Source organism: Botryllus schlosseri, chromosome 10, assembly GCF_051294905.1.
Source record: "Botryllus schlosseri isolate E-star chromosome 10, Bs_hap1, whole genome shotgun sequence".
NCBI lineage: Eukaryota > Metazoa > Chordata > Ascidiacea > Stolidobranchia > Styelidae > Botryllus > Botryllus schlosseri.
In genome coordinates, this window is record NC_137245.1 from 3,952,401 (window position 1) to 3,972,786 (window position 20,386).

Here is a 20,386-nt window from a genome sequence, read left to right on the forward strand (position 1 = left end):
TGCGCGCATGTCCAGTACTGCGTAAATTTATCAATAGCTTAAACAACTGAGATCTGTTGAATTGCGATAAATTTAGCTGTTTTATTATATCGGATATAATAAAAAAACTAACGGGACACTATGCGTGACGATCACGCAGTTTGCATGTGCCCCGGGCCTAGGTTTGAGAGCTCATTCGGAGTCTCATGTCACACGTCACACGAATATCACACACGAGATAAGCATTATCATTAAGAGCATGCGCATGCATGTAGAGCAACTGACCGCAATCAGCACACAGACATAGAGATATTCACTGCCTTATATACCGTCGGTAAATATTATACTACTATTTACGGTGAGTGGAAATATTGGAATATAAGGTATGTCAGATGAGTCTACGCTACGCAATATAATTACGATAATTTAACAGCTTATCTATCTTATTTTTATCTCCAAACCTTTCGTATTTTGTCCAGAATACCAACTATACGGACGACATCAAAGCAATTCCCCAATAAAATTATGATTATGATTATTTAGCATAGCTGCTAGTCACACTTGACATTCTATACTGTGATTCCTATGCACGATGTCTTTGCGCGCTGTAACGGCTCATATCATGAATGTAGAAAAGGCTATTCGGATTGGGACTTTTGGTAAACCATTTCAGTAAGACCTTGATTAGACGATGAGCGATACCCCGGTGACTTGTTTTGCTCATGAACTGTCGCGCAGCGGTAATTTTAATATTAAATCTGACACGCGTAACAGAATCGCGTTTTATATATATATCACGATTTCTTCCCTTCTAATCTTGCTGGATCGGTGCGGTTCATTACGTCGAATGGCCTTTGTCACATCTGTAGAGTAGCATGCGACCAACTAGCATTAGAGATATTCTATTCTGCGAAATATACTGGTCTCGAATGAGCCCTGTTTCTCCGGGCACCGTTCCGCTTATTTAATCGACTGATCCACGGGACACATGCACTTTCGGACCAAATTCATAAAAATGCCTATACTGACATATGCAGAATATTGCTTTTTGGGCGGAAAGTGCAGGAGCCACGTACAGGCCCGGAAAAACATATTTGAGTATCAGGACTCAATTCTCAATACAACATGAAAATACAGCATATCTCAACGCGGCAGAAAACGTTTTGTACAAAGAACGGATCTCAAAGATGTATCTCGGTGACAACAGGAAAATTCCTGGTAACTTCAATAAATCTACAGATTGGGGATTTCATTCACGTATTCCAATTACAGCTGAAAAGTACAAAAAACTCAACGTTTCGGTGAGCGGGTTATCTACTTCCTCATCGATGGATCGAATTATTCAAGTTGTAGCCTACTAGGCTGGTTTGCCTCGGCTTGATTTTAACATTTCACCGGCCATATAACTCGTAAGCCGACTCCAGTAGAGTAATTGTGATTTGATGCGTCAAATTTGTGATGCACCTTAGTGTAGCCTACCAACAAGTACTGGTGTTTCTATGAATATTCGGGCGCGGCATTGGCTGCAACGTGCACACTTTTTGGGCAAGCACTGATATAAACCGTGGTGCTGTCCGATACACGCAGCTGAAAATGCAGAATAGTCGGTTCACTCATCCTTGCGCGCATGTCCAGTACTGCGTAAATTTATCAATAGCTTAAACAACTGAGATCTGTTGAATTGCGATAAATTTAGCTGTTTTATTATATCGGATATAAAAAAAACTAACGGGACACTATGCGTGACGATCACGCAGTTTGCATGTGGCCCGGGCCTAGGTTTGAGAGCTCATTCGGAGTCTCATGTCACACGTCACACGAATATCACACACGAGATAAGCATTATCATTAAGAGCATGCGCATGCATGTAGAGCAACTGACCGCAATCAGCACACAGACATAGAGATATTCACTGCGTTATATACCGTCGGTAAATATTATACTACTATTTACGGTGAGTGGAAATATTGGAATATAAGGTATGTCAGATGAAACTACGCTACGCAATATAATTACGATAATTTAACAGCTTATCTATCTTATTTTTATCTCCAAACCTTTCGTATTTTGTCCAGAATACCAACTATACGGACGACATCAAAGCAATTCCCCAATAAAATTATGATGATGAATATTTAGCATAGCTGCTAGTCACACTTGACGTTCTATACTGTGATTCCTATGCACGATGTCTTTGCGCGCTGTAACGGCTCATATCATGAATGTAGAAAAGGCTATTCGGATTGGGACTTTTGGTAAAACATTTCAGTAAGACCTTGATTAGACGATGAGCGATACCCCGGTGACTTGTTTTGCTCATGAACTGTCGCGCAGCGGTAATTTTAATATTAAATCGGACACGCGTAACAGAATCGCGTTTTATATATATATCACGATTTCTTCCCTTCTAATCTTGCTGGATCGGTGCGGTTCATTACGTCGAATGGCCTTTGTCACACCTGTAGAGTAGCATGCGACCAACTAGCATTAGAGATATTCTATTCTGCGAAATATACAGGTCTCGAATGAGCCCTGTTTCTCCGGGTACCGTTCCGCTTATTTAATCGACTGATCTACGGGACACATGCCATTTCGGACCAAATTCATAAAAATGCCTATACTGACATATGCAGAATATTGCTTTTTGGGCCGAAAGTGCAGGAGCCACGTACAGGCCCGGAAAAACATATTTGAGTATCAGGACTCAATTCTCAATACAACATGAAAATACAGCATATCTCAACGCGGCAGAAAACGTTTTGTACAAAGAACGGATCTCAAAGATGTATCTCGGTGACAACAGGAAAATTCCTGGTAACTTCAATAAATCTACATATTGGGGATTTCATTCACGTATTCCAATTACAGATGAAAAGTACAAAAAACTCAACGTTTCGGTGAGCGGGTTATCTACTTCCTCATCGATGGATCGAATTATTCAAGTTGTAGCCTACTAGGCTGGTTTGCCTCGGCTTGATTTTAACATTTCACCGGCCATATAACTCGTAAGCCGACTCCAGTAGAGTAATTGTGATTTGATGCGTCAAATTTGTGATGCACCTTAGCTTAGTGTACCAACAAGTACTGGTGTCCCTATGAATATTCGGGCGCGGCATTGGCTGCAACGTGCACACTTTTTGGGCAAGCACTGATATAAACCGTGGTGCTGTCCGATACACGCAGCTGAAAATGCAGAATAGTCGGTTCACTCATCCTTGCGCGCATGTCCAGTACTGCGTAAATTTATCAATAGCTTAAACAACTGAGATCTGTTGAATTGCGATAAATTTAGCTGTTTTATTATATCGGATATAATAAAAAAACTAACGGGACACTATGCGTGACGATCACGCAGTTTGCATGTGCCCCGGGCCTAGGTTTGAGAGCTCATTCGGAGTCTCATGTCACACGTCACACGAATATCACACACGAGATAAGCATTATCATTAAGAGCATGCGCATGCATGTAGAGCAACTGACCGCAATCAGCACACAGACATAGAGATATTCACTGCCTTATATACCGTCGGTAAATATTATACTACTATTTACGGTGAGTGGAAATATTGGAATATAAGGTATGTCAGATGAGTCTACGCTACGCAATATAATTACGATAATTTAACAGCTTATCTATCTTATTTTTATCTCCAAACCTTTCGTATTTTGTCCAGAATACCAACTATACGGACGACATCAAAGCAATTCCCCAATAAAATTATGATTATGATTATTTAGCATAGCTGCTAGTCACACTTGACATTCTATACTGTGATTCCTATGCACGATGTCTTTGCGCGCTGTAACGGCTCATATCATGAATGTAGAAAAGGCTATTCGGATTGGGACTTTTGGTAAACCATTTCAGTAAGACCTTGATTAGACGATGAGCGATACCCCGGTGACTTGTTTTGCTCATGAACTGTCGCGCAGCGGTAATTTTAATATTAAATCTGACACGCGTAACAGAATCGCGTTTTATATATATATCACGATTTCTTCCCTTCTAATCTTGCTGGATCGGTGCGGTTCATTACGTCGAATGGCCTTTGTCACATCTGTAGAGTAGCATGCGACCAACTAGCATTAGAGATATTCTATTCTGCGAAATATACTGGTCTCGAATGAGCCCTGTTTCTCCGGGCACCGTTCCGCTTATTTAATCGACTGATCCACGGGACACATGCACTTTCGGACCAAATTCATAAAAATGCCTATACTGACATATGCAGAATATTGCTTTTTGGGCGGAAAGTGCAGGAGCCACGTACAGGCCCGGAAAAACATATTTGAGTATCAGGACTCAATTCTCAATACAACATGAAAATACAGCATATCTCAACGCGGCAGAAAACGTTTTGTACAAAGAACGGATCTCAAAGATGTATCTCGGTGACAACAGGAAAATTCCTGGTAACTTCAATAAATCTACAGATTGGGGATTTCATTCACGTATTCCAATTACAGCTGAAAAGTACAAAAAACTCAACGTTTCGGTGAGCGGGTTATCTACTTCCTCATCGATGGATCGAATTATTCAAGTTGTAGCCTACTAGGCTGGTTTGCCTCGGCTTGATTTTAACATTTCACCGGCCATATAACTCGTAAGCCGACTCCAGTAGAGTAATTGTGATTTGATGCGTCAAATTTGTGATGCACCTTAGTGTAGCCTACCAACAAGTACTGGTGTTTCTATGAATATTCGGGCGCGGCATTGGCTGCAACGTGCACACTTTTTGGGCAAGCACTGATATAAACCGTGGTGCTGTCCGATACACGCAGCTGAAAATGCAGAATAGTCGGTTCACTCATCCTTGCGCGCATGTCCAGTACTGCGTAAATTTATCAATAGCTTAAACAACTGAGATCTGTTGAATTGCGATAAATTTAGCTGTTTTATTATATCGGATATAAAAAAAACTAACGGGACACTATGCGTGACGATCACGCAGTTTGCATGTGGCCCGGGCCTAGGTTTGAGAGCTCATTCGGAGTCTCATGTCACACGTCACACGAATATCACACACGAGATAAGCATTATCATTAAGAGCATGCGCATGCATGTAGAGCAACTGACCGCAATCAGCACACAGACATAGAGATATTCACTGCGTTATATACCGTCGGTAAATATTATACTACTATTTACGGTGAGTGGAAATATTGGAATATAAGGTATGTCAGATCCCAGCAAACACATAATTGCCTAGGGCTATCCAAGCAGTGTCCGAGTGTCCCAGTGTCCGGTTGGACAGACGTGGGCTAATACTTGGCTATCCAAGTTGGAAAATGTCCAGTTCGGATATCCTAGGACATACATACAGAAAATCATTTCGGATAGTCCACTAAAAGTCCCAATTGAATTTCCAATGGATATCATAATCTGACAGTGTGCGGATATTTCCATGTTGTATCAGCTAAAAAGTCAACCACTCAAGTTCTTGCTGATAAGGGCACATATTTCATCCTTTCAAAATGTTTCAAGAGTACAGTTCGAAAGAAAATCGCACGTTTACACACCGATATTCGAGATAGTCCACTGAAAGCGCGAGTCAGAATTCCAATGGATATCATATTCGGACAGTGTGAGGATAGCTCCATTTTGTTTCAGCTATAAAGTCAACCTCTCATTAACTCCCGACGCTGATATGCACAAATTGCACACATTTCAGTATTTCAAAATATTTCAATAGAATTTGAAGGAAAATCGTCACTGGACGTGATTCTTTATAGCGACGTCACGTAACCGGATTATGCATGCTGGCATTGAACGGTCAATATTCACTGTCGGGCCTACATTTCAAGCTTTTAAACATTGCCATTTCTGTGCCCTTTTAGCTGTCATGTTACTGTTTGTTCCTGCGGTGAACATTCGCAATTCCGAAAGATGTTACGAACTTTTCGCGTGCGTCATGCCGTGAGATGTTTAGCGTTTTTCACTAGAATGCGTTCAATGGGTCGGCAGAAATGGCGACTGCGCACAGTGAATCTGACTTGATCCTGATCGCCATATAATTTACAGGGATTATATGCTGGTATATTGAATATTGGTATACTCTATTATCGACTTCGATAATGGTACATTCTCTTTCGTACTTTTATTTCGAGCATGTAATAAACTTTACAATTTGACAATTACAATTTTTGTACCTCATAATGTTTTACCGATGTTATATAGCTAAGTGATGTTACCCCACTGAATACCACTCAACGATTGACGAGCTTTCCTCGTGCGTCGCGCCATGCGTGAAGTGAATGAGATCATTAGCCTTTTTCATCCATATGCGCAGTGGCGCATTGCGCAGCGAGCCCAGTTCACGTGATTCAAATTTTCGTCTGGGAAGTTTGAACCGTGATTCTTTGAAGTGAATTGTTGTCAGCGGCGAGAAGCATTTTTGACATTTGCTGTGTGCCACTTAGCTCGGTGATTACTTAACCATAACCACTGGTTGTAGCAGTGTAGTCAGTCAATGATAATGATACGGTTATAGTCAGAAGTGGCGTATGTGCACAACGAAAATGCGCTTGGTTATTGAATCCCTATATAGTATTAAAGAGCTATTATGACGGATGTTCGGTATAGGTAGGTAGGTAGGTAGGTAGGTAGGTAGGTTTAGAGTTGATACTGTTATAGTACGTCCTTTTATTGTAACCAAACCTGATTTCTTGATCAACATAAGGTAAGAGTTACTGTTTTGTGATTAATAACTGGAAATGGATTGGAAGGTAACACTTGACTGACCGCAAGCTATCAGAATTTTTGAATGAGACCCGTAACCCAAATTGAGTGATAGACATCCCTACTCAAGAGTCGTGATTGCTGGTATTTCAATCATGATCTTAATGCTTGGCTTCCAAATTGTATAGTATTGAAGTGCCGATATTCAATTCTACCCAGCGCTATGGTTTGAGTATTGCAATACTAACTTGGATAGCTCGGCATCGGATGCGGCGAAAAGACGACGGATACGAAGATCTACCAAATATGATTCCGATTCAAGGTCTGATTCGGGTGGTCACGAGAAGATTCAAAGAAAACGCACATGTTCCACTGATACCAGTGATCCAATATAGAATCGGTGTCTCGTGCACACCAAAGATTCTACTAACTGTTCTCACGGTGTGATACTGCACACCAAATATATTACGCTAAACGTACCGGGATTCCAACCCGGCCAGTGATACTGATCTTGCTGCAGCTCGGGCGAAACAGTTCGAAAAGAAATCTCAGCATCTTGAAGGAAAGTGAAGGAAGAAATCTGCCAGTAATGTCATGATTTTACGGACAGTGCATCACCAATTTACCAAATGCAGGTTAGAGCTTATTTCCTCCATGTGGTATCAAAACAGCATCTGCAGTTATGACCGTTTGATTTGTAAAAAAATTATTTAACTCTTATAGTCTAGAAAGCTGAGCTGGGTATACCGTATGTAAGATATGAATTATTTGAAATTTTCTATGCTCAGCTCATGCAATGATGACTGTAGAAACTTCCAATTTGATAACTCAGCGTTAATGTTAGAGCTGGCGACCAGAATGAACAATTTAATTAGACGGGTCTCAATCGAAAGCTACTTTCGCACTGACTCTGAAAAGAGAAATTAAAATCTGGTCCGGGCACTGGAACGCCCCGGAAATCGCCCTTGAAAGGCCAAAGTCGGTATTTTTTCTATCAATGGTAACGTCGGTAGACAATGACCGTTCAATGTCTCGTACTGATTGTGACATCATTGGGCGGCTGGGCGCCTTGGCGAAGTCGCTTGCCGTGTTCCCCGTGATTCTCAGAGTATAGCGCGTCGTATCAATGGCTGTAGCGCAAATAAGTCGTAATGTGAATAGTTTGTGTATTTTATGCGTCGTCGCGCATTCAAAATTTTGGATAAGTATAAATTATAGCACAAAAGCTTAAACATATATCGTAGAATTTACTATCAACGCGTATTTCTTGGTACGCAACAGGCCGATCTACAAAACAGTTTGTTCCATTCGGCACAGCGGTTCTTGAATTTCATTGTAATATATATTCAGCACGACTTCGCCAAGGTGTTCAATGATGTCACAATCAGTTCTAGACATTTGATTTGTCATTGTCTACTGCCGCTACCTTTGTTAGAAACAATGCAGATTTTAAAATCAATTTTCGGGGGGTTTTAGTGCCCGTACCAGATTTTAATTTATATTTTCTGAATCAGTGCGAAAGTAGCTTTATATTGAGACCTGTTTTATTAAATTTTGCGCTCTGTTCGCCAGCTATAAGATTATCATTATTTGACTGCGTTTAATCAACCCATGCCCGTTATTGCGTGTTTGAGTTGCCACTGACTGTTATTTATCTGTTCAGATACGTTGTCTCAGCAAGTAGCCCTTCCTGGAGAGTCGTCTAGGTTCATTCTGCTGGGAATTTCCTACTGGAAATGGTGAGTATATGGTATATTTAATTGAGTAGCATGAGTTTCCCAATAGAGTGGCAACTGATAAAGTTGGGCAGAACTGGGAAAAAAGCTCTGTTTGCACTGAGTTTATGCAATATATTATATATCGTAGGTTGAACTAGTTGTCGTCTCTATAAATTGTTTACTATAATCTTCCTGTTTAGGTGCTTGTTGCAATATTCCTACGACTGTTCCGGAAAAGGACTACGAGATTGAAGTCAGATCGGTGTTGCGCCATGCACCATCCAAAAACAGAAATCAGCAGTACGAGGTAGGTGCAATATTGATTGTCTTAATATATTGCGCAGAGGGGATAATGGTTATATTGCATAACCATACTCATAGGCGCCGACTTCTATTTCTACATAGGGTGACCAGATGAAACAAGGGAGGGGTTTGAAATTTCTTCAAATTTACCAAGTTAGCATCATTTATTACGGTTAAGTACATGCATCTTCTGATGTTTCAGTATTAGCGCGAATCAATTACGTTCGTTTGCGTCTGTTCGTGGCCAATTGCGCAGATTCAGGTTTATTCAATTTGACGCTGGCAGTCTTAAGCCAGTATAACATAACAATCAAATAAGTAGAGATAGCAGGCAAATCATATGATGTCTGTAGCAGATGCTATAGTTTAGGCCAGCGATGTTATCACTTGCGCCAGTCCTGCTGTAGACTCGATAGTTCAGGCTGGTAACGATATCAGGCATAGCCTGGCGCACGTGATATTTCATTCCAGCGATTATAGCGTGCCTGCGGACGCGCTAAATGGTTTGAAATTCGATCCGCGATATGGTTGAGCTCCAGTCCGTCCAGCAATGAAGTTTATTGTATTGGAAAATAGAAGGTTCCCGTTCGAACTAATCGAATAAATTCAGAATTTACGCCACAGAAAACCTCGTGTTGCATCACTATTTGACAACGTAATTCAACGCCTTGCACTGCACAATGCGCAGTATTATCAACGAATCAAACACCGACACGTGACATTGAGGAAATGCGAGTGTATAAACCAGACAAGAATTAGTAGCCTACAGATGATAGCAGACGAAAAAGCACGCATCCGAGGCCTACGATACGAATATTGTAGGCCTCAACTGGCGCATCTAATCAGTAATTCACCAACTTGAATACAGCACAATGGGTCGGAACCTAGTCTGACAACACGACAAATGCATGTCGAAATCCCGGGTTACAATTTATTGGGGCGTTTCAAGCATTAGTTTGTCGCCGCCTACGAAGCTGCGTATTCAATTATTTGCGTGTGTATCGGTTAATGGTAAATTGTTGGCATTTACGCGATATCACGGACTTGCTCATTGACAGCGCTGATGTCGTATCGAGATGACTAGACAATAGAGATATACGAAAATTTGAAATCGCAGACGGCGGGCGTTTCAGCATATTGAATGGGGTGCCACCCCGTAACTCGGCGCCTATGACCATGCCCATACTCATATATTTACCCTTGTTTTACCTATGTGTCAGTTTTTTTTTCATTTTCGTGGTCGTTAATATTAGTGTGAAAAGTAGTTTATTTGCAAAGTATATCACTATCATTTGAACGTGTCTATTAGCTATTTCAATGAAGTCTACTAATTTCCAGCTAATCCGTGTCATATCTTTTATTCGTCAACTGGCGATATCTTCATCCAAACTCTACCATAGGCCCCTGTAAAGATGGAAATAAGTGGGACAAAGCATCCCTACATCTTGGGCATTTTGATCATGTCGGAGTGGTGAAATTTTCCACCGTAAATACAATTATTTGAAAAATGATAGAAATTTCTAATTGGATGACCTCAGCATCTGCGAATTGAAATGAGTCAAATTTTTTGTGCAAGGTATTTTAGGTAACCTAATGATTTGCCAGCTAAGCCAATCAAATTTGAAAAAAGTTTGTTTTTAACACCCCTAGTGTCCACTGTTCCATAATGATCATAAATTTTAATATTCACGATTTGTGCGTTTATGCATAGTATGCTGTACTTTGTCAGTGTTTGAATGAATTTTGCAAGGCGTTCGGAATTGGTAGCATTTTGAAGGATCGTTTCATGTTCGCTTGTAATGATTTTCTTGCTAATTATTTTAGGACAAGAATGCAGAACAAGTCCGTATCCTGTCTCAGTCTTACGCAGACAAGGAAGAGGATGCAGTATAAAGTCATTTCCCTCATACCAACTTATGACCTCGTTGCAAGTTGAACCTGTATGAAGATTGAAGATATTTCCAGCTAGAGAGATTGTTGCTTGCAAGTGTGCATTGCTTGCTGTGGAATTTTTTACAAGTTACAGTTGAATCTGCTGATTATTATTTTCATCCGCTCTAGACACGGTATATACGATCAAAAAGGGGTGAAAGTGAGTCATCCTTGCTGCTCAAGTAAAGGTGGATCTGAAATTGTGACTACTTAGTACTTTCCAAAAGTAGAACGAGTCGCACACTTGCAGGTTACTGCAGTTAGTAGAGGCCGCTTTCAAAATTGAAGGATGTACCCGAAAAATATATAATGGCACTCCAATTATAGTGCGATTTCTAAATTGCATTCACTATTTACTACATTCTAGGGGCTATCTAACTGGTTATGTCTGAAAAACTCAAGTAGAAGTAGTAAAAAAACATGCAGTACAAGTAGGCGAAACCCGAGTAGAAGTGCTTTGTTTGTTATACTGCACCTTGCTCAATGTGTGACAGATCTGCACATAGAGGATGTCGTAACGAGCAATTGACCGGAATAAAACATCCTGTTTTTTTGTATCTCTATTCGTATTACCTCTTCACCTTCAAAACTTGCCATCTTAATTCTTAAATATCAACGTCGGATATTTCCCTAGTGTGCAACGGTGCATGTCTTTTTACTGTCATTGAAGAACTTCAACCTGCTACTTTGAATTTTTTTCCTATGGTATTCTCATATAGTGAACGTAATTTTGCAACTTGATTTGACAGTTGTTGCTTCGACTCGATGCTGTGCTTTTTTTACTGCACTGCAATTTTGAATGTATCTCTATGTCTTGTTGGCATAATGATTTTCAAAACTTGCCAGCCTCTGTTTTTCTGATACATTTGTGTATGTGCATTAGGGCTCTTCAAAAATGCGGAGTTATTGCCGTCGAAAAATTTGGGTTTGAATAAAATAGTAATTACTGTGACCGATTCTTTGTTTATTTATTATAGTTGTGCTCACCGTAAATACTATTTTATTCAAATCCAAATTTTTCGACGGCAATAACTCCACTTCCACTGGTTGGAATTGGACCAAATTTGGTGAGCATCGTTTCTATAGACAGCCTAACACTTTCATGGGGTGAACAGAAAATTTTCAAATTTTTTATTATTTATTTTTATATAATAAATAGGAACTTTCTTCTCCTGTAGCAAAGCGGTTACTGGCTGGAATTGAACCAAATTTTGTGTGTAGGCTTAAATTGGGTAACCTAACAATTTTATCAAGTAGCCAGTATGATTTGAGAAAAAAAGTTATTTTTGAAGAGCCCTAATGTGCATGTGTAATGCAGTGCGTGTCTTGTTTTATTCTCATAGGCAGAATTCTAGGTAATTGCTTCGACCTATCATAATTTTTCAACACTTGTCCGTGTGTCGTATTCTGTAATCCTTCCAGTGTGCATGCTTCTTCACCTTGATTGATTGACAATTATTGTTGCTTTGACTCAATGCTTTACTTTGCTGCAGTTTTTATTATTGCCTATAATGATTTTCAAAACTTGCCAACCTCTGGTATTTCTGATGAGTTGTGTATGTGTGGTATTCTGTAATCCTCCCAGTGTACATACTTCGTAGTCATCCTATTTTTAGCCTGATTGATTAATTGATCGACTGCTTGTGATATTTTTGAGTCCACCTGTTGCTTTATTGTATGTCTTGAACTAGAGTGAGTGATTGATTTTGACGTGATTTACAGCCGTTGTTAATTTTACTCGTTGCTGCTTAGTTTTTATTGCTGACAATTTGATAATATAAGCTTTTTGCCTGAAAATCAATCTTGTTTAAGTGTATTTGTGCGTCGCCTAACCTGTGGTAAGGAAATATGCAGGTCCAGGAGCTAGCTAGTATTCAGAGGGTTGATCAGTGGATAGTCTATGGATATCGGTCCCAACCGGACTTTGTCCCTACAGTGGCCAGGAAGTGACTCAGAAATGACTTGATGGATGATCAGTGGTCACCCACTGGATACCACCAGGAGTCGACACGCTCGGTGCAACCGGATAGCGGTAGGCTGACTCTGTGCCAAATGACAAGTTATCCGACGGATATCAGCTTGCCGTAATGTGTTTGCTGGGATGAAACTACGCTACGCAATATAATTACGATAATTTAACAGCTTATCTATCTTATTTTTATCTCCAAACCTTTCGTATTTTGTCCAGAATACCAACTATACGGACGACATCAAAGCAATTCCCCAATAAAATTATGATGATGAATATTTAGCATAGCTGCTAGTCACACTTGACGTTCTATACTGTGATTCCTATGCACGATGTCTTTGCGCGCTGTAACGGCTCATATCATGAATGTAGAAAAGGCTATTCGGATTGGGACTTTTGGTAAAACATTTCAGTAAGACCTTGATTAGACGATGAGCGATACCCCGGTGACTTGTTTTGCTCATGAACTGTCGCGCAGCGGTAATTTTAATATTAAATCGGACACGCGTAACAGAATCGCGTTTTATATATATATCACGATTTCTTCCCTTCTAATCTTGCTGGATCGGTGCGGTTCATTACGTCGAATGGCCTTTGTCACACCTGTAGAGTAGCATGCGACCAACTAGCATTAGAGATATTCTATTCTGCGAAATATACAGGTCTCGAATGAGCCCTGTTTCTCCGGGTACCGTTCCGCTTATTTAATCGACTGATCTACGGGACACATGCCATTTCGGACCAAATTCATAAAAATGCCTATACTGACATATGCAGAATATTGCTTTTTGGGCCGAAAGTGCAGGAGCCACGTACAGGCCCGGAAAAACATATTTGAGTATCAGGACTCAATTCTCAATACAACATGAAAATACAGCATATCTCAACGCGGCAGAAAACGTTTTGTACAAAGAACGGATCTCAAAGATGTATCTCGGTGACAACAGGAAAATTCCTGGTAACTTCAATAAATCTACAGATTGGGGATTTCATTCACGTATTCCAATTACAGATTAAAAGTACAAAAAACTCAACGTTTCGGTGAGCGGGTTATCTACTTCCTCATCGATGGATCGAATTATTCAAGTTGTAGCCTACTAGGCTGGTTTGCCTCGGCTTGATTTTAACATTTCACCGGCCATATAACTCGTAAGCCGACTCCAGTAGAGTAATTGTGATTTGATGCGTCAAATTTGTGATGCACCTTAGTGTACCAACAAGTACTGGTGTCCCTATGAATATTGGGGCGCGGCATTGGCTGCAACGTGCACACTTTTTGGGCAAGCACTGATATAAACCGTGGTGCTGTCCGTTACACGCAGCTGAAAATGCAGAATAGTCGGTTCACTCATCCTTGCGCACATGTCCAGTACTGCGTAAATTTATCAATAGCTTAAACAACTGAGATCTGTTGAATTGCGATAAATTTAGCTGTTTTATTATATCGGATAGAAAAAAAAACTAACGGGACACTATGCGTGACGATCACGCAGTTTGCATGTGCCCCGGGCCTAGGTTTGAGAGCTCATTCGGAGTCTCATGTCACACGTCACACGAATATCACACACGAGATAAGCATTATCATTAAGAGCATGCGCATGCATGTAGAGCAACTGACCGCAATCAGCACACAGACATAGAGATATTCACTGCCTTATATACCGTCGGTAAATATTATACTACTATTTACGGTGAGTGGAAATATTGGAATATAAGGTATGTCAGATGAGTCTACGCTACGCAATATAATTACGATAATTTAACAGCTTATCTATCTTATTTTTATCTCCAAACCTTTCGTATTTTGTCCAGAATACCAACTATACGGACGACATCAAAGCAATTCCCCAATAAAATTATGATTATGATTATTTAGCATAGCTGCTAGTCACACTTGACATTCTATACTGTGATTCCTATGCACGATGTCTTTGCGCGCTGTAACGGCTCATATCATGAATGTAGAAAAGGCTATTCGGATTGGGACTTTTGGTAAACCATTTCAGTAAGACCTTGATTAGACGATGAGCGATACCCCGGTGACTTGTTTTGCTCATGAACTGTCGCGCAGCGGTAATTTTAATATTAAATCTGACACGCGTAACAGAATCGCGTTTTATATATATATCACGATTTCTTCCCTTCTAATCTTGCTGGATCGGTGCGGTTCATTACGTCGAATGGCCTTTGTCACATCTGTAGAGTAGCATGCGACCAACTAGCATTAGAGATATTCTATTCTGCGAAATATACAGGTCTCGAATGAGCCCTGTTTCTCCGGGCACCGTTCCGCTTATTTAATCGACTGATCCACGGGACACATGCACTTTCGGACCAAATTCATAAAAATGCCTATACTGACATATGCAGAATATTGCTTTTTGGGCGGAAAGTGCAGGAGCCACGTACAGGCCCGGAAAAACATATTTGAGTATCAGGACTCAATTCTCAATACAACATGAAAATACAGCATATCTCAACGCGGCAGAAAACGTTTTGTACAAAGAACGGATCTCAAAGATGTATCTCGGTGACAACAGGAAAATTCCTGGTAACTTCAATAAATCTACAGATTGGGGATTTCATTCACGTATTCCAATTACAGCTGAAAAGTACAAAAAACTCAACGTTTCGGTGAGCGGGTTATCTACTTCCTCATCGATGGATCGAATTATTCAAGTTGTAGCCTACTAGGCTGGTTTGCCTCGGCTTGATTTTAACATTTCACCGGCCATATAACTCGTAAGCCGACTCCAGTAGAGTAATTGTGATTTGATGCGTCAAATTTGTGATGCACCTTAGTGTAGCCTACCAACAAGTACTGGTGTCCCTATGAATATTCGGGCGCGGCATTGGCTGCAACGTGCACACTTTTTGGGCAAGCACTGATATAAACCGTGGTGCTGTCCGATACACGCAGCTGAAAATGCAGAATAGTCGGTTCACTCATCCTTGCGCGTATGTCCAGTACTGCGTAAATTTATCAATAGCTTAAACAACTGAGATCTGTTGAATTGCGATAAATTTAGCTGTTTTATTATATCGGATATAAAAAAATCTAACGGGACACTATGCGTGACGATCACGCAGTTTGCATGTGGCCCGGGCCTAGGTTTGAGAGCTCATTCGGAGTCTCATGTCACACGTCACACGAATATCACACACGAGATAAGCATTATCATTAAGAGCATGCGCATGCATGTAGAGCAACTGACCGCAATCAGCACACAGACATAGAGATATTCACTGCGTTATATACCGTCGGTAAATATTATACTACTATTTACGGTGAGTGGAAATATTGGAATATAAGGTATGTCAGATGAAACTACGCTACGCAATATAATTACGATAATTTAACAGCTTATCTATCTTATTTTTATCTCCAAACCTTTCGTATTTTGTCCAGAATACCAACTATACGGACGACATCAAAGCAATTCCCCAATAAAATTATGATGATGAATATTTAGCATAGCTGCTAGTCACACTTGACGTTCTATACTGTGATTCCTATGCACGATGTCTTTGCGCGCTGTAACGGCTCATATCATGAATGTAGAAAAGGCTATTCGGATTGGGACTTTTGGTAAAACATTTCAGTAAGACCTTGATTAGACGATGAGCGATACCCCGGTGACTTGTTTTGCTCATGAACTGTCGCGCAGCGGTAATTTTAATATTAAATCGGACACGCGTAACAGAATCGCGTTTTATATATATATCACGATTTCTTCCCTTCTAATCTTGCTGGATCGGTGCGGTTCATTACGTCGAATGGCCTTTGTCACACCTGTAGAGTAGCATGCGACCAACTAGCATTAGAGATATTCTATTCTGCGAAATATACAGGTCTCGAATGAGCCCTGTTTCTCCGGGTACCGTTCCGCTTATTTAATCGACTGATCTACGGGACACATGCCATTTCGGACCAAATTCATAAAAATGCCTATACTGACATATGCAGAATATTGCTTTTTGGGCGGAAAGTGCAGGAGCCACGTACAGGCCCGGAAAAACATATTTGAGTATCAGGACTCAATTCTCAATACAACATGAAAATACAGCATATCTCAACGCGGCAGAAAACGTTTTGTACAAAGAACGGATCTCAAAGATGTATCTCGGTGACAACAGGAAAATTCCTGGTAACTTCAATAAATCTACAGATTGGGGATTTCATTCACGTATTCCAATTACAGCTGAAAAGTACAAAAAACTCAACGTTTCGGTGAGCGGGTTATCTACTTCCTCATCGATGGATCGAATTATTCAAGTTGTAGCCTACTAGGCTGGTTTGCCTCGGCTTGATTTTAACATTTCACCGGCCATATAACTCGTAAGCCGACTCCAGTAGAGTAATTGTGATTTGATGCGTCAAATTTGTGATGCACCTTAGTGTAGCCTACCAACAAGTACTGGTGTCCCTATGAATATTCGGGCGCGGCATTGGCTGCAACGTGCACACTTTTTGGGCAAGCACTGATATAAACCGTGGTGCTGTGAGATACACGCAGCTGAAAATGCAGAATAGTCGGTTCACTCATCCTTGCGCGCATGTCCAGTACTGCGTAAATTTATCAATAGCTTAAACAACTGAGATCTGTTGAATTGCGATAAATTTAGCTGTTTTATTATATCGGATATAAAAAAAACTAACGGGACACTATGCGTGACGATCACGCAGTTTGCATGTGGCCCGGGCCTAGGTTTGAGAGCTCATTCGGAGTCTCATGTCACACGTCACACGAATATCACACACGAGATAAGCATTATCATTAAGAGCATGCGCATGCATGTAGAGCAACTGACCGCAATCAGCACACAGACATAGAGATATTCACTGCGTTATATACCGTCGGTAAATATTATACTACTATTTACGGTGAGTGGAAATATTGGAATATAAGGTATGTCAGATGAAACTACGCTACGCAATATAATTACGATAATTTAACAGCTTATCTATCTTATTTTTATCTCCAAACCTTTCGTATTTTGTCCAGAATACCAACTATACGGACGACATCAAAGCAATTCCCCAATAAAATTATGATGATGAATATTTAGCATAGCTGCTAGTCACACTTGACGTTCTATACTGTGATTCCTATGCACGATGTCTTTGCGCGCTGTAACGGCTCATATCATGAATGTAGAAAAGGCTATTCGGATTGGGACTTTTGGTAAAACATTTCAGTAAGACCTTGATTAGACGATGAGCGATACCCCGGTGACTTGTTTTGCTCATGAACTGTCGCGCAGCGGTAATTTTAATATTAAATCGGACACGCGTAACAGAATCGCGTTTTATATATATATCACGATTTCTTCCCTTCTAATCTTGCTGGATCGGTGCGGTTCATTACGTCGAATGGCCTTTGTCACACCTGTAGAGTAGCATGCGACCAACTAGCATTAGAGATATTCTATTCTGCGAAATATACAGGTCTCGAATGAGCCCTGTTTCTCCGGGTACCGTTCCGCTTATTTAATCGACTGATCTACGGGACACATGCCATTTCGGACCAAATTCATAAAAATGCCTATACTGACATATGCAGAATATTGCTTTTTGGGCCGAAAGTGCAGGAGCCACGTACAGGCCCGGAAAAACATATTTGAGTATCAGGACTCAATTCTCAATACAACATGAAAATACAGCATATCTCAACGCGGCAGAAAACGTTTTGTACAAAGAACGGATCTCAAAGATGTATCTCGGTGACAACAGGAAAATTCCTGGTAACTTCAATAAATCTACAGATTGGGGATTTCATTCACGTATTCCAATTACAGATTAAAAGTACAAAAAACTCAACGTTTCGGTGAGCGGGTTATCTACTTCCTCATCGATGGATCGAATTATTCAAGTTGTAGCCTACTAGGCTGGTTTGCCTCGGCTTGATTTTAACATTTCACCGGCCATATAACTCGTAAGCCGACTCCAGTAGAGTAATTGTGATTTGATGCGTCAAATTTGTGATGCACCTTAGTGTACCAACAAGTACTGGTGTCCCTATGAATATTCGGGCGCGGCATTGGCTGCAACGTGCACACTTTTTGGGCAAGCACTGATATAAACCGTGGTGCTGTCCGTTACACGCAGCTGAAAATGCAGAATAGTCGGTTCACTCATCCTTGCGCGCATGTCCAGTACTGCGTAAATTTATCAATAGCTTAAACAACTGAGATCTGTTGAATTGCGATAAATTTAGCTGTTTTATTATATCGGATATAAAAAAATCTAACGGGACACTATGCGTGACGATCACGCAGTTTGCATGTGCCCCGGGCCTAGGTTTGAGAGCTCATTCGGAGTCTCATGTCACACGTCACACGAATATCACACACGAGATAAGCATTATCATTAAGAGCATGCGCATGCATGTAGAGCAACTGACCGCAATCAGCACTCAGACATAGAGATATTCACTGCCTTATATACCGTCGGTAAATATGATACTACTATTTACGGTGAGTGGAAATATTGGAATATAAGGTATGTCAGATGAAACTACGCTACGCAATATAATTACGATAATTTAACAGCTTATCTATCTTATTTTTATCTCCAAACCTTTCGTATTTTGTCCAGAATACCAACTATACGGACGACATCAAAACAATTCCCCAATAAAATTATGATGATGATTATTTAGCATAGCTGCTAGTCACACTTGACATTCTATACTGTGATTCCTATGCACGATGTCTTTGCGCGCTGTAACGGCTCATATCATGAATGTAGAAAAGGCTATTCGGATCAGACATGGGGTAATCGTGATTAGTAATCGTAATCGATTACGACGATTACAGCATTTTCAAGTAATCGTAATCGCAATCGATTACATTCGAAAAAATCCCGAAGTAATCGTAATCGTAATCGACTACTTCCAATATTTAATCGATTTCTTTGTGAAAGAACGATTACTTTTTATTTGTACAAGGACTGTGACATAAGTTGAACACTCGTGAAAAAGGATGAGATATTATACCAGTTATTGAGAGCACAAACGTCTGATTTTCAAATGCCACTGCTCATTATTACGTCAGAGGTATAGCCTATTAGCTTTGCTCGTCTTGGCGTAGGAAGTATCCACACATAGTAAATAGATATTCGATGTACCTTTGTGTGATTGTAAGAAAACCCACCGTGCTGTATATCGGTTTATCAATATATTTCAGACGCCACTACCTCACATCATGTTAGTAATCATAATCACCTCTCTGCCTAAGTTAAAATAGCATCTTTTGTATTGATGTTTGGTTATGCTTAGTTTAACTATAGAATGTAATAGTTCTAATTCTATAGTTAAATGCAGTTTCACCGTTGCTGCTTGGCGAGAAGTAGGCCTATATGGTACGAACGTACAGCAGACAAAGGTTTAAAATTCTGTACTCGCCAAATAAAACATTACGATTTCCACAACGAAGCATTAAAATCAACAGCTGCTGATATATATCATCATAACTGGGCCGTTGTTTTGCCATTTCTCGTAATGGCAGCTTGCATTACATTATCTGCATTAAGTTGAAGGCAGAATTTTATGTTCCCTTTCTGTTATTCTCATAATATTCTACCCAAATCGGGTCGCTATTTCACAATTCTCTATTGAACATTTGGACCTGCCGCCATAGCCATCGGCTTATATACCATGTTAGCGTGGGTTGTAGCTAGAATCAGGATCAAACAACCAAAGCGTCCCCCAACCAAACATTGGTATTGGGCCCCCATAGGGTAGTCAATTTTGAAGTTGAAGATTTAATTTCGTCAATAATATTGGTAATTGCATTATATTGCA

At 40.3% G+C, this 20,386-nt stretch overlaps 3 long non-coding RNA genes across 3 annotated transcripts in view; 2 read left to right on the forward strand and 1 right to left on the reverse strand.

Moving 5' to 3' along the window:
• The window catches only part of LOC145448464 (uncharacterized), a 459,562-nt gene that overhangs the window by 289,863 nt on the left and 149,313 nt on the right, over positions 1–20,386 (forward strand). The window lies entirely within an intron of this gene.
• The window catches only part of LOC145448842 (uncharacterized), a 131,542-nt gene that overhangs the window by 98,695 nt on the left and 12,461 nt on the right, over positions 1–20,386 (reverse strand). The window lies entirely within an intron of this gene.
• LOC145448474 (uncharacterized) lies at positions 5,997–12,413 on the forward strand. Its single transcript, XR_013917930.1, has 4 exons — positions 5,997–7,294; positions 8,323–8,398; positions 8,578–8,684; positions 10,505–12,413. It is a non-coding gene; the product is annotated as an uncharacterized LOC145448474 (long non-coding RNA).